Raw genomic sequence first — 12,575 nt, 5'->3', positions numbered from 1 at the left:
CATTTTATGCTCCATCTCACACTTGTTTTTGTTTCTAGATGTGAGTGCATTTTATGCTCCATCTCACACTTGTTATGATTTTATTTTCAAACTCCCTTTTTTTTCACAAGAATCACAAGGTTTCACCATCTGAGACCAACACAGCAAGTTCTAGAATAATCTACCCATGTTTGACGGATAATTACATGAAAATCAATCAAACCCTTATGCATCTTGCCTATTGATCGATTAAAATCATGAGGTACCATATGTAGCCAAGACAGACTTAGTTAGTCATGCTTGCATCCTATCTTATCTATTCAGCGTAAGCACATGATTCTTAATAAGTTGAAATCGTTCAAGGATAAGTTTCCAGGGAGCAGAAATTTCAAGAAGGTAAAGTATCCAAAATTTCCATCAGATTTCCCTAATCACCCCACACTTAAGTTATACATTGTCCCCAATGTATGTGATTATGCATAAAGTAGAAGGATTTGGGGGTATTTCCCTGTTTGTCTTATTGGGTTCCTGCTAAACACAAAAATCAAAACCAAACAAAATAACAAAGTTAACTAATCATAATGGGTTACCTCCCAAAAGTGCAATTGTTTAACATCGTTATACTCGACGTCCTCCTTTGCTACTTTAACTCTCGTGGTTGCAGCTTTCGGTGTGCTCCCCTTCCATCCATCATCGGTGGGTTCAAATATGGAATAGGGGCCTTGGTATCCAATTGTGCACTCGATTCTAACTCCTCATTCATATATTTTTCAAAAATTTCCTGCACAGTTGGATCAAAAGTGTCAACCAAATAGATCGAATGGTCTTCAATTGGGTACTTCATAGCTTCAAAAATATTTAATTTAACAGTCTCTCCGTCACATTCGACGGAGAGGGTACCCTCATCCACATCTATTTTGGTCTTGGCCGTTTTCATGAATGGCCTGCCTAATTGAACTGGGGCTGAACCTTCGATCATGTTCTCCTCCATCTTCAGAATGTAAAAATCAGCTGGGAAAATTAAATTGTTAACCTGCACCATTACATTCTCAACAATCCCTTCTAGGTAGGCGTTAGAACGATCAGCTAATTGGATAGCAGCTTTAGTTTCCCTTAAAGGACCTAATCTCAAAGCATAGTAAATCGAGTATGGCATGACATTGATAGATGCACCTAAGTCTAGCATGGCATGCTCGATTTGCTTATTGCCAATCGCACAAGGTAGGGTGAACATACCTGGATCAGCATGTTTTTCTGGTAAGGTCCTCTTGATCACGGCTGAAACGTTCTCTCCAACTCTTGATTCCGGTACCTCCTCTTCTTCTTGTCTTTTATCCACCTTCCTTGGTGAGGTAGGTTCTAGCTGCAGTTCCTTCCCGCTTCTTAGCACCACTCCACTTACATTCTCCTTGGGGTTGACTACCGTTTGTGATGGTAGTTTCTCGGAGCTCTGCGCCTCCAACTTGTTAACGGCAGTGGTAAGTTGGCTGATTTGGTTCCCCAAATTCTGAATGCTGGCTCTTGTTTCCTGTTAAAATTGCTGGGTATTAGTAGCTAGAGCCTTAACTATATCTTCTAATGACGTACCTGAATTCGGGGGTTGGCCTTGTGTTGTGATGGGTGTTGAAAACTGGGGCTGTCGACTGAAAAAATGGGGCTGATATTGCTGCTGTTTTCCTTGGTTCCCGTAGCTTAGGTTTGGATGATCTCTCCACCCCGGATTGTAGTAATTGGAGTAGGGATCATACTTTCGTTGGGGCTGGCCCGAGAATCCTCCTACGGCACTCACTTGCTGAATCGACCCATCCTGTAATGATGGACACATGTCCGTAGGATGGCCAGGAATCGAACAGATACCACACACCCTAGAAATTTGTAAATGTCCTGCAGCGAGTTGTCTTACCAAAGTAGTCAAGTCAGAAATCTGATTTTCTAAATTTACATGGCTTACCTCATTAACCCTTCTAATGGTACCGTCTGTCCTTGCACCGAAATGCTGTGAATTTTAGGCCATGTTGGAGATTAACTCCCTGGCCGCTTCGGGTGTCTTGTTCACCAAGGCTCCTCCACTAGCTGCATCAACCATACTTCTATCCATGGGCTGCAGCCCTTCGTAGAAGTATTGGATTAACAGTTGTTCGGGTATTTGGTGATGTGGACAGCTAGCAACAAGTTGTTTAAATCTTTCCCAATATTCATATAATGTCTCACCACCAAACTGCTGAACTCCACATATTTCTTTTCTTATATTTGCAGCCCGGGATGCAGGAAAATATTTATCTAAAAATATCCTATTCATTTCATCCCATGTGCGTACTGAACCGGGAGGGAGAATATACAACCAATCATTTGCTTTATCTCTTAAAGTAAATGGAAAGGCTATGAGTTTTACCTGGTCCTCAGTCATACCATGGGGTTTCATGCTTGAACAGACGACATGAAATTCCTTTAGATGTTTATGAGGGTCCTCAACTGGGAAACCATGAAACAGAGGCAATAATTGAATCAAACCAGATTTGAGTTCAAAGGCTACCTCAAGAGTGGGGTACGTGATGCATAAGGGCTGTTAGTTCATAATTGGTGCAGCCAACTCCCTTAATGTCCTCTCTCTATCAGCCATTCTTTCTACTTCTTCGAAGATGGGAAAATCACAAGTGGGTAGATCGAAATCTGAGTTCACCCTTTTAGGTGAATGATCCTTCCTTTGCTTCGCCTCCTTTCTTAAACGACGGGTGGTCCTCTCAATTTCGGGGTTGTACTCAAGTTCACCTCGTTGAGAAGCACGAGTCATAAAACAAAAGAGGTTAACAAGAGGAAGGTAAAAGCTAAGAAATTAAAGTTGCTCCCCGGCAACGGCGCCAAAATTTTGACGGGTTTGTCGAAGCCCTCAAAATTATTACTAGTCCCACAATAAAATATTTGTAGTAAAAGTGGTTCTAGGTCGAATCCCACAAGGAGCAAATCAATAATCTCTTAGCCGAATGGGTAAAGTAATTGTGTGGGAAAATTAAATAACTAAAATTAAAAGAATAACAAACTAAACAAACAAGAGAAAATCAGTCTTACCGAATTCTGGTTCAAGGGTTCGGGTTGAATCGATTGACCATCAATCCTAGGTACACTTCAGCATTCTCACAATTCAAGCATTTAACCTTAGATTTATTAGGATAGCCATAATAAACATTGTGTTTTCCTAATTCAGTTGACCAAACCCAGCATTCGATCAACACTTATCACCACTCAACTGGGTACGATAGCGTTCCATGTTAAACAGTGATAGCATTAAGATTTGTGAAAACAGTTAAACCAAAATAACAATAATTGAGATAGCTGCAATTACTGAATCTTGTTCCATCGATTCCTTTAGATTGAATCATGTTAAAACATTGGTCAAAGGCTGTCACGAACAATTGACCCCAAAAGATATCAACCTAATTGCTACTTGCACCATTATTCGTGACAATTACGGATCACCGAAATCATGGATAGCAGTAGGAAAATCAATATTAATTCAGTTTGTCAAACTAATTAACATCAACATCCAATAAAAATATGCACAAGAATCAATGAATACTTGAATTAAAAAGCAAGAAAATAAATTAACTACAGAACCTCACAATGACACAATCGAACCTCCCCCCTTGAACCAGAAAAAAAAGCTTAGCTGCTCATGATCTGCGCAATCTCCATGCTTTTCTTCTCCATAGCCGAACTACTTTCTTGAGCTTCTTGGTCTTCTTGATGATCTCTTGGATCTTGGAATGAGTGGTGCTAGAGCTGGTTCGCCCCCCTCTTTATATGGCCCAAGGAGAGGGCTATTTTCCAACTCCTTCTAGGAGATCATCTTATCTTTAGGGAGTCTTGATCCTATCTAATCCCCAATCTTCTTATCCTTATAGGATTACATTCAAAGTTTAGATTTAATAAGACTCTCTCCCTCTTGGGAGATTACATTCGAATTAGGACTCTAGACTCTTGCATCCGAGTTGGGCTTCTCTTCTACTTGGGCTGCTTCCAGGTTCTTCTGCGAGTTGGGCTTCAGCTATTAAATGGGCCTGGCTGCGAACTTGCTCCGACTTCGGGCCCGGTTTCGTACTCGATGCGGGCCGAATCAGTCAAAACCCAAAACAGTAAAGTTGTGGGCATTTCTTTCTTCTTTCTAATGCTTCTTGAATTGCCCAATTCGGCGACTGGAAATGTGAGTTAGGCCCAGATCACTGACTCACCGAAACTGTGCAAAATCACCCGAATTGGCATGTTTTCTTCCAATTGCCTTCTTTATTGCCCTGAATCGAAATACAAGAGTAATGAGTGCATTTAAGTGCTAAAGTAGTGTAAAAGGATGAAATTAAGGGGACAAAATAAGGTTTTTCAAGGTCTCATCAAAGATCATATCCACTCATCATATGAGCTTTCCCTTTGGCCTCTGTCAGACAAGGTTCAGAGTTGTTTTCAGGTAAACCTTTCTGTCCAGTGAGTGTTTACCCATCATATTCGTGAACGCCAAGGTACCGTGAGAGAGTTCCAATTTTCTGGTGAAGCCCCTCCCACATCGGTCTATGACGCCCCTATCATCTTATGAAACACTCAGACAAGCCCAACAGCTAATTGATAGCCCATTTTCTGGTGCGTTTCCTCATTACTAAAGGACCCATCCTCATGCTAATGATGGAAGGCCTTTAGAGAGTTCATCATATGAATCTCCCTATCACATGCACTCATATTAGCTGGAGGGAACAGTTAATTACACCCTAGTTTGATCTAGGTCAAACCAAAGTGGCTCCCACTGACTTTCATAAAGCCAGATTTTGGTGGGCCTAAATCGGCTAGGGTTCCGCACGTAACCTCTCCATGAGGTGTGGGGCCCACCATTGAGGGAGGTCATCCAATGACCAAAAAGGACACCATGGCAATGATGTGCATTCAGTCATGGTGTGCGCAAGAGCCACTGTCGATCGAGCATGGGTCAAGTACTTATGGCCCATGTATGTAGCACATCACACATCCATACATCACATGCAAGGATAAATTGATCCAATCAATTAATTATCTATAAAGCCCATTTGAAGCCCATTTTAAATCCATAATATTAACCATTAATATTATCTAGGTATATGGGCCGAATTAGGGTTTATGGGTTCGGCCCATATAGCTTTATCCGCAGAGTGGGCTTTTAGCAGTTTTAACCATTTAAAACTGGGCCTTTACAGGTTGGGCCGAATTAACCATTTAATTAAATATCAACCCTCAGGCCCATTAGTGGGAAAATTAGGGCTGACTTTCAGCCTTGATCGAACCCTAGATTCGGTCCAAACAATTTGAACCAATCTTGGTTCGAATGGATCTAGGGTTTTATCTTTAATTAAATCTTTAATTCAAGAAAATAATCCAAAATTAAATACTGATAAAAGAAAATCAGGAATCAGTCAAACAAGACCGTTCGCACAATCCATCCTGCAAAACAGAGGTTAGATCACAGTTTGCAGTTTCATAAACTGCAAAATCACAGATTGCGATTCTCCCATCTGTGAAATCTCCTTCCTTGCGCCACCATCTTCGATCCAAAATAAAATAAATAGAAATCCTAATTTCTATTAATAATTACATCAGATCGAATACCTATACATTCAGTCTAAAAAATAAAAAAATATATATTTTACAAACCAAATGTAATAAAATAATCCATAATCTGCAAAATCGCAGGTTCCCTGCGCAAATCAAGACTTCAATCTCCTCTTGTACGAACAACCCATAAATCAAGAAAATCATAAAGAACAATTCTAAACAATAATCAGATTTATATAAAAATAATTTCAGATTATTCGCCCATAATTTTGGAAACAAATTTCCCAAAACCCATATCTGCGCAAATCGGGTAGAACGCCTTCTGCCCATTTGCGCAGGTTCAGATCTGAAACAAATTGGTTCAAGATTTGAACCATGGCTCTGATACCACTGAAAGGATGAGAGATCCATCGTATGGACGCACAAACTATGTAGAATAAACGGGGCGAATTTCAAAAATTTTTCTCTCCCTTCAACTGGGAATCGCATTCCCTATTTAGAAAATCATATTTTCATTGATCAATCTTGAACCATAAACTGAACCAGATCTGAACCAAAAGGAGTAGGAGAGAGGTATACCTAATACAGAGAAATATTATCTCTCAATGAAGGTGTTCACGCCCAAAGAAGGTGTTCGCAAGAAATAGCCGAATGGCACGTGAGCACAGCTTCCTACCAATCCTTTCACAAAGAACTGATGTCAAGATTGAATCTTGACTTCTCCGACAACTGGAGATCGAACTGGCAAACTGGGCGGCAAGAACAAGGAGGCGGCAAGAAAGAATACTGCAGGGTTGCTTAATTCTTCCTTCTGTGATTTCAGCTCTGAAGAGGATGTGAGTATGTGTGCCTTCTAAAGGTTGTCGTCCCCTCCTTCTTTTGAAACCCTAAAAGATCAGCTCCTAATCCAATTAGGAGTTGCTGATCCAAATCATATTTGGATCAGACATCCCTTTAGGTGATAAGGATAAACCCTTATCTTATCTGCAGATTAGATCAGCCTTCTCCTAATCTCATTAGAAGGTTTCTAGATCTGAATCATATTCAGAGCTGGACTCTCTGAGTGGATGGGGTTAAGACCCTATCCTATCTGTTGATCCATCTCAGAATTCGCCCATATTTAACTTATTAAATTAGTCCAGTTCGAAATGGGTTTTAGGCCCATTAAGCTTATGTACTCACTTAGCCTTCCTAACTGCTGCCCAGTTGGGCTTCCTTGTATAGCGTGGGACCCAAACATTGATCTACACATCAGCCACATGGGTTCGGCCCAGCCTTTGTTACAAGGCCTGGCCGAATACACTGCTAAGGATAGTGCACCCCCTGAAACCCATCAAATGCGCTCTATGGGCCCAACACTTACCCTAAGTGATCCCTGGGCCAAGCCACCTTGTAACACCCAGGGACTGTGGGCAGATGCAAGATTAGCCCATCAGGTATTATTCTCAATGGTCTTACACTTAACCTCTCAGCCCATAATGATCAAACACTGCCCGACAAGAGAGGACCTCTCCCTCGGCTGCAAGGAACAGTGTTGCACTCTCTACTTATATGGATCCCGGGAATTAAAACCTTTTGCAAACATTTTAGAAACCATAATATATATACTTTTATATCTCATATAAAATATATTTTGCAAAAACAAATCTCAACGATTGAAATCGGCTACCGGCAGTCTTTTCCATCAGTGAGAGTGCATCCCCGATCATTACCTTTCTCCGACAAAGGGGCTGATCCTGTCACTATGATCACCCACTCAGATGAATTCTCAGACTGTCCCAACATACCCAGGTTTTGACCCCCGCTAAGGATCTCACTGATTGGTACATCAAAGACAGCCCAATCCGACACCTAGTGCAGTATCATAATCGAGTCTAGGGGTCGGGTGTAATTTTCCAGTTTTGCCCATTAATCTCCAAGGTCCAAGGCAATACTGGAAATCTAGTCCAGTTCAAAGATTCAATTAATCCTACACTATATGTGCCTAAGGTCTCACCCTGGTAGCTGAGACAGGCCACTCCAACCGACTTGGTGGCACAACAGTGTCAGCCTTATCAGCATAGGTCTCCCCAAACCGACCCACTAGCTATGAACATTCTAAACTAACACGAGTCTCATTAAGTGTCCAGTTTAAGGGTATTTATTACATAGAAACATACCAAGGGAACATGAATCAAATATGTACTTTTATTCATTTACACTAAACTCATAATGTACATCATTCTGATTGAAGCTAAGGGCATACAAAACTGTCCAACAATCATGAGTTCTTTCTTACCCCTTGTTTATTTTATTTCCTTTATCATGAATTAATTTATTTGTAGCTAGGGCTGTGGAAAGCCTAACCACGATAATGGATTGATTTTTATTCTGATTTATCCAAGATTGTTATTTTCATATTGTCTATGAGTTATTATGCATAATGCGATTAGGAGCTTGGCCATCTCTTAATTGGTTTGGTTTATATGATTGAATCGAGAGAGGAATTCATATAGTGGACTGAATAATTCATAGTGTGAATTGAATGGCATATAGGAATATATATACATGATTCATCTAATGATATAAGTTTTTCATAGAGATTACTGCATCTCTATCACGAGAACTCTAGTCGAGAAATCGATGGGTTACTTGATAGAGGTAGATTTGATATATCCTGAGAGGGAATATTAAATAAATTTGGAAAAACTTTAGCTTATGAAAATAATAAATTATCTTGGTTAATCTAATAAATTGATATCCATTGGAAGGGTTAGGTGGACCAATAGTCCTAGCGCTTCCAATTAGATCGTTGCAAGTTTTGTGATTGATTGCCCTTATTTTTATTTCTTTTTTTCTTCTATTTTTAATTTTCCGTAGTTCTTATTGTTAGATCTGAAATTCGGTTGTCCAAATAATTAAGGAAGGCTATAGTTCTAATACTTATTTTGTTAAATCCTCGTGGGAACGATATCTTTATACTACTTGATAACTAGTGCACTTGCTAGGGTTATATAATTCATCCTAATAAAATTTTCATCCAATGATGGTTGATGAAGGGTGATTTGGCCCGACCTCATATACAGATGACGCATGTACGTGACTCAATGCAAGTGACAACTTGGCACAAGCCAGCTCAATATAAAGCGAGCTCGGGTAGGCTAGTACTCCGAACTGAGATCACCTCGGCCCAAGGACACTTCGGCGTTCACAAGGGCAAACCAATGCACAAGCTCGAGAAGCTGGCTACTCATTAGCTCGCTACCGAGCAGCCCGGTATCCTACAGGAAGCTCGCCTACCGTACATATCTCTGCATGGCCACCTCATGGAATACACCTCCATCCCTGAACCCCGCAGGACCGTACTTATAACGGTAACATTAGTTCACCAACTCCCCGTTCTGACGGGAAGTGATAGTATTACCGTTTGCCAGCGCTTCAACCACCTAACACGCGACAGGTCCCATCGTAGCAGGGGTTCAGTGACCGTTCCACCTACCCACCTGTGCCAATGTATAAAGACCCCGCTCTCACCAGGGGCGAAGGTAGGTTCTATGATTATTATTGTTGTGCAAAATCTCTACTCTCTGAGCTCTCTCACTATTATCATCTTCAAGTTCTACACTATCACTACGTTCTAACTTAGCCATCGGAGTATCCACGCCGGGTGAGTCACCCCGGGATCTCTGAACTCCTCTCTTTCAGGAACCCATTCTCATCGTCGCTGGAAGCCAGGTCACCTCCAGCAGGGGGTAGCCGGATTATGCCACATCAATGGTCTATATAAAAATAGGAGAAAGTCATAATTGATTCATTAAGCACACTCTTCTATTATCGTTATAAAAAATGACATTTTAAGTTTTTCTAAAATGCAGTGAACAACATCTAAAATGAGTAATTGAAGGAAATATTGGTGAAGAAATATTAAATACAAATCTGTATGGTCAGATGTTGATTGATCCAATGCCAAACTAGTTCTAAGATAAACACACACACATACACACACACACAAGTTCAACTTGAATCTAGTTGTGTGTGAGTTGTTAGAGAGTTGATGGTTTAAGGTTTAAAATCAGCTTCTTGGCTGGACTGAGCACTGAAGAAAGTAAGGCCATGTTTGGTTCAATTCTCATTCTTTCACATTTTTACCTAAGATGAAATTCTAAAATGGACAAGAATGGGTAAAAATAGGCATGATGAGAAAATATTGCTATGAACCAAACACTTTTTTCTTAAAAATGAATTCTTTTCAGATTGACAAGTGTCTTATGTTGCTCATTTTCATTCCTCAAAAAAAAATTGTGTCAGTATTCATAAACTGCCAACCTAGGTCTCCAACAGTCAATGTTTACCAGTTGGCATAGATGTTCTGTAAAAGTACTTTCATAAAAGTACTTCTATAAAAGTGTTTTATAAAAGTATTTCTATAAAGTGCTTTTATTAAAAGTACTTTTATAAAAGTGCTTTAATGTAAAAGTACTTTTATAAAATTGCTTTCATAAAAATACTTTTGTACAAGTGCTTTCATAAAAGTACTTTACTTTCACAAAAGTACTTTTCATAAATTTACTTTTATAGAAGTGCTTTCATGTAAAAGTACTATTTTTGTAAAAGTGTTTTCGCAAAAGTAAACATCTGTGGCAGCAGTTTTGTAGGCAAAGTTTCCTCAAATAATGAAAATGAGCAAGATGGGGCATGATTATTTTCATGTTGCATGCTACTTAGTTTTTGTGCTATGGGGCTGATTTTTCATTCTAAAAAGAATGTAGCCCATGGCAAGAATTTTGTAACCAAACACTATAATATTTTTCATTCTTGCCTAGAATGAGGCTCCGAGTAGTGAACCAAACATGGCCTAAATGTCTCCAAATTTCTTACTACTTGTATCGTTGAATGATTTGGTGCAATGTAATCTTCGAACTTGCTTAGTAACAAAAAAAAAACCAATAATATTTCCCAAGGTTTTAAAATATATAATCACTTAGGTTGTGTTTGATTTGAAGGAAAAAGGTAGGGGAAGGAAGGTATAAGGTTTTCCTACATTTTCCAGGATTTGTATAGGTTTCTCTACCTTTCCCATCCTTTCCCTACCTTTTCCTTAAAATCAAACACAGACTTAAGGCTAATCATTGAAAAGGAAATGGAGTTAGTGAAGTCCAAGGTGGCTCCATTAATATCCTATTCAGTCCTAAAGGTGTCGGACTAACCTATTGTAGAATATCTAATTGGTTGTAACAGAGACCTGGGATCAAGTCCCACCTTCACCCATGTTTGGATAGGGGTTCTAGGGATAGCTACCTCCTTTTCTTGGGTGAGGTATATGCACTTCAGACAATTTTAGTAAATAGTATGAAAAGAATTAATCTTGGCCTTAGATTAAATGGACCCTTGTTGTTATTGAAGAAAGAGGGAGGGTGGCTAGATTTTATCCTTTTAAGCTGCATTTGGCATTCCTTATTTTAATGACTTTTTTTTCCTTTTCGTGGTTAAAGTGCCTTTATGAACACTAGGTTTTTAACCCCAAAAAGGAGATAAAAGCTTTTGGTTTAGTATTATTAATGTACTTGTGTGATTTATATGCATTTCCATAACGTATCCAAGCGTTTCTATATCTTTCGTTCGTATCCATGCATTCCCAAAGCATTCCCATATCCGACTTGTTCAATATGATACCCGATATCGATACTTTGATCCTTGATTGAATCACCATTTTTCTTAACCCTTGTGTAAAAGCCAACGTGTGATATTCGTGAGCATTTGCTAATTACAAAAAGTGATATTATTTATCTCCTTGAATTCTACTAATTACAAATTGTCATTATTTATCACCTTGAATTTTTTATTAATTACAAGAGTGCCATTGAAAGCAATCGTTGCCTCTTTGTTAGTTGTGCATATGACATTGAGTTTTCATGTAATTACAAGAGTGCCATCAACATGTAATTATAATATTACCACAAATTGTTATTGTTGTCTTTATACTTTTCATTTATTACCCCTCTCTCTTTCTCTAGGGCAGTAAATGCTTCGGGTTGAACGTGATGGACCAAAACCAATTGAGTCAATTCAGTTTTGGTTCCTAATATATTATCCCGATTCTTATTGGGTCGGAGCCTGTTCCACCCAATCACAAATTATAAATATATTATATAGATTACATTATTTTGTAAATTTGTTATATTATTTATTTTTTTATAAAAAACATGTATATATGATGAAAATAGTTGAAAAGATACTTATAGTTTTTGTTTTTCTTTATTTAAATTGTTGTATTTTAATAATTTATTAATTTTTAAAAAATCAATTTGGGATCTGATCAGATTAAAAAATCAGACTTCCTCATCGGATTTTGATGTAACCGTTTTTGGTCACGTACCATTTTTTGGGATGTATAAATTTTTTTTGGCTAAGTACCTCGTGTTTGACCTGGTGGTGACATGCCTTGGTGATGAGCTACTTGGTGGCGAACTTCCTGGGGGAGCTGCCTGGTGGCAAACTGCCTGGTGATGCTCCCTGGTGGCGAACTGCCTAGGGGCGAACTGCCTGGTGGCAAACTGCCCGGTGGCGAACTGTCTGGTAGTGCTCCCTGGTGGCGAACTGCCTGATGGCGAACTGCCCGGTGGCGAACTGTCTGGTAGTGCTCCCTGGTGGCGAACTGCCTGATGGCGAACTGCCTGGTGGCGAACTGCCTGGTGGCGCTGCCTGATGGCGAACTGCCTGGTGATGAACTGCCTGATGGCGAACTGCCTGGTGGCGAACTGCCCGGCAGTGCTCCCTGGTGGCGAACTACCTGTTGGCGAACTGCCTGGGGGCGAACTGCTTGGTAGTGCTCCCTGATGCAGCGCTACCCGACTACCCCCCGCGTGAGGTGATTTTCTCTCCTTTGTAGACGGCGGGAGCTGAGGGACCTGCAGAAACTGAATCAGAGGACCCGGGGGTATTTTCCCGGCGGGGACTCTCCGATGCCTAAGTTAGCATTCTGATTACAGAGGGCTTGGAGAGAAATGAGAGAGCTAGAGAGCGGGAGTTACCATACCCCCTGGCTTTGGGGG

The 12,575-nt window shown here is 40.0% G+C and overlaps 1 non-coding gene across 1 annotated transcript; it reads left to right on the top strand.

The window, feature by feature from the left end:
- Positions 1-2,123: 2,123 nt before the first annotated feature.
- On the top strand, positions 2,124-2,230 carry LOC148803698 (small nucleolar RNA R71). Its single transcript, XR_016081737.1, has one exon. It is a non-coding gene; the product is annotated as a small nucleolar RNA R71 (small nucleolar RNA).
- The last annotated feature ends 10,345 nt before the right edge of the window (positions 2,231-12,575 follow it).

This window comes from Nelumbo nucifera, chromosome 1 (assembly GCF_055504915.1).
Source record: "Nelumbo nucifera cultivar China Antique chromosome 1, China Antique-T2T, whole genome shotgun sequence".
Classification (NCBI taxonomy): Eukaryota; Viridiplantae; Streptophyta; class Magnoliopsida; order Proteales; family Nelumbonaceae; genus Nelumbo; species Nelumbo nucifera.
This window is presented reverse-complemented; position numbering and strand designations above follow the sequence as displayed.